Here is a 3767-nt window from a genome sequence, read left to right as displayed (position 1 = left end):
GTCATTGCAAACATGTTTCTCTCACAAAAAATCTGAATCAGGCACGATGAGCTAGTCATATTTACAAAAACAAAATAGATCGAGTTCATACCAGCTTTTCTAGGCTCAGTCACTTCATCATATATCGTCATTATTGCCTTTCACTTGCACGATCGAACGATGTGAACAATAATAAGAGTGCTCATGCATTGGACTAAGCTGGAATCTGCAAGCAAACACAAAGGAGAAGACAAAGTAATATGGTTCTTGGATAGATAAACAGATATGCATGCAAGAGCCACTAAACATTGTAACCATGGTCTTCTACCTTGAACCAAAGAAAAAGAAAACTATTTACACGGGAAACCTCCCAACAAGCAAAAGAAGAAAAAGAAAATCTTTTTGGGTTTTATCAAACTAGATAGACACACAAAAAGAAAACGAGAAAAGAAATAAACTAGCATGGATGATACAGTGGCAAAGTGTGAACACCGATGAACAAAGTGAAAGCATAAGCAAGAATGTAAAGTCGGTGAGAAACACGTACTCCCCAAGCTTAGGCTTTTGGCCTAAGTTGGTCTACTCCCATGGATGGTCCGGGCGATACCCAAAATCATAATGGGGGTTATATGGGAGTGCTGCAGCCACTTCCTGAATAGCTGCCTCACGAAGACGAGCAGCCTTTGCCTCCCTCTCATACTCCTCTGCCTCTCCTCTGGTTATGTAATATCTCTGTTTTACCTGAAAGTCAAAGAAGGCAGGAGCAGGAAGGGTAATATGGAAAACACGCTGCCGGTTAAATATTAACCGGTATAGGAGGGATTCATCATCCCTCTCAAGGAACTGATAGCGTGTCAAAGCGGTGCGATCAAGGAAAGCTGTATGGAGCGGGGGATCTCCTTCGCGGATAGGTACTCCAAGAAAATTTGCTATGCGGGTGGCATAGATCCCACCAAAGAAATCCCCTTCATTAGCATTATTATTCAGCCTCCTTGCTATAATAGCTCCCATGTTGAAACTTTTATCGCCCGTTACTGCGCTCTTAAGAATACTAAGGTCGGGTGCGCAGAGGTGACAATGCTCAATCTTGCCATTAATGCATCTGCCTATGAGGAGGGCAAAGTAATGCAAGGCAGGAAAATGAATGCTCCCCATGGTAGCCTACGTAATATCTCTAGTTTCTCCAACAGTTATACTAGAGAAAAAAATCTCTAACCGAAGATTTAGGAGGATCATTGAGACTACCCCAAACATGTATCTTGCAAATTCTATTGAAATCCTCTAAATCCATGGTATACGATTTGTCATAGAGATCAAACAGTACGGATGTGTCACGGCCAACTGAAAATTTGAATCTATGAACAAAAGAGGCAGTGAGAGTAGTATACTATTCACATTTATCAGAGATGAATTCTTCAAGCCCGACGTTGTGAACAAGTGTATCAAACTCGTCTTTGAAACCTGCCTCAATCATGAATTCATCAGAAGACCATTCACATGGTTGTACCTGTGCGTTCCTTGGTTGGTAAGGATCAGGCTCCCGAATCGCGAGACGGGGACCTCTCTTGTTTGAGGAACCACCATGATAGTTTCTCCTGAACATCTTCCTTTTCTAAAATTTTGAGTGACTCTAAGGAAAAGTGAACAAGGCTCAACTAAACTTGTAGCAACTACTCCCAAAAGTGCCTAGAGGCCATATTACGCATCAAAACTACTTGGAACCAGCTAAAATTAGCATGCAAAGCTCAACAACAGGGTCACCAAGGCAGCAAAAATACGCGAAGTATAAGGCACTAGAGCAAAAACTAATTGAACCAATGGAGGAGTCACTTACCAAGGAGCAATTTCCCCAAAATAGTTTGGTGAATGGTGCTTGAGCAAGGAGATTGAAAATCCCAGCAAGAAGAGCAAGAACACGGGTTTGAGCTGTGAAACGATTTTTTCTAGAGGTAGGAGAAGTAGATGAGAGCTAGAATGAGTGGAGGGGGTGCACGTTGGCCCCACAAGCCTGGTAGGCGCGACTAGGGGGGTGCCCGGGCCTCCAGGGCTTGTGGCCCATTGGTGCAGCCCCCAGACTAGCTCTTCGTCTCAATATTTTTCAAAAATTCCAGAAAAAATCATACTTGATTTTCACGACGTTCGGAGAACTTTTATTTTCGGGGTACTTTTCTACGGGACACTAAAACAGAAAACAGGGAAAACTAAACTAAATCTATCATTTTTCTTCTAAGCAACTAAAGGTGAAAGCTTGGAACAGAGGTTTGTGACTCCTCGATTCATCCATCTCATGGTCATCGAAAGAAATCCGTCAATGAGGTTGATCAAGTCTCCTCGACAAACCTTTTCGAATTGCAAAAGAGAACGGAGAATTTTCGATTAGTCACTACGTTACCTCAATGGGGATGTGTATCTCCCCAACAAGCAAATCATACTTCATCTTAACAGGAGGAATAGGGCATTCAAAGCTCCCAATAAGAATCGATGAAGTTTTTTCGATAGCATTGATGCAACGTACTCGATATTGTTGCACCGTATGCTCATTACCGTTGACATGGAAAGTGGCATTGCCTTTGTTGCAATCTATAACAGCCCCTGCAGTGTTTAAAAAAGGTCTTCCGAGGATGACCGCCATGGCATCGTCCTCGGGAATATCCAGAATAACAAAGTCTGTTAAGATAGTGACGTTGGCAACCACAATAGGCACATCCTTGCAAATGCCGATAGGGAAAGCAGTTGATTTGTCGGCCATTTGCAGAGAGATTTTAGTGGGTGTCAACTTATCCAGTTCAAGCCTACGATAAAGAGAAAGAGGCATAACACTAACACCGGCTCCAAGGTCGCATAAAGCAGTTCTAACGTAGTTGCCTTTAATGGAGCAAGGTATAGTGGGCACACCGGGATCACCTAGTTTCTTAGGAGTTCCACCCTTGAAGGTATAATTAGCGAGCATGGTGGAAATCTCAACCTCAGGTATCCTCCTCTTATTAGTCACAATATCCTTCATGTACTTAGCATATGGAGACATTTTGAGCATATCTATCAAACGCATTTGCAGAAAGACAGGTCTGATCATTTCAACGAAGCGCTCAAAATCCTCATCATCCTTTTTCTTGGATGGTTTGGGAGGAAAGGGCATGGGTTTCTGAACCCATGGTTCCCTTTCTTTACCATGCTTCCTAGCAGCGAAGTCATTCTTATCGTATCTCTTATTCTTAGGATGTGGGTTATCAAGATCAACTGGTTCAATCTCCACATCCTTATCATTGCTAGGTTGAGCATCATCATGAACATCACTATTGATATTATCATTAGGCTCATGTTCATCACCAGATTGTGTTTCAGCATCAGAGGCAGAGACATCGTTTGGACTCTCAGGTGTAGGAGCAACAGGGTTGCTAGCGTGTAGGTTCCTATCATCTTTCTTCTTCTTCCTAGGATGACTAGGTGCATCAGTGCTAACTCCTTGAGAATCTTGTTCAATTCTCTTCGGATGACCCTCAGGATACAAAGGTTCCTGGGTCATTCTACCGCCTCTAGTGACGACTCTAACAGAATTGTCATTCAACTCATTGAGCAAGTCATTCTGAGCCTTAAGTACTTGTTCTACTTGAGTAGTAACCATAGAGGCATGTTTACTCAGAAGCTTAAGATCATTGACATTTCTGTCCACACAAGCACTTAAATGATTAAGCATACGAGCATTCTGTTCCAATTGTCTGCTAACATAATCATTGAAACTTTGTTGTTTGGCAACAAAGTTATCAAATTCATCCAGGCATAAGCTAGCA

This window comes from Hordeum vulgare, chromosome 2H (genome assembly GCF_904849725.1).
Source record: "Hordeum vulgare subsp. vulgare chromosome 2H, MorexV3_pseudomolecules_assembly, whole genome shotgun sequence".
Lineage (NCBI taxonomy): Eukaryota > Viridiplantae > Streptophyta > Magnoliopsida > Poales > Poaceae > Hordeum > Hordeum vulgare.
The sequence above is the reverse complement of the archived record's forward strand: the minus strand, read 5'-3'. Positions refer to the sequence as shown.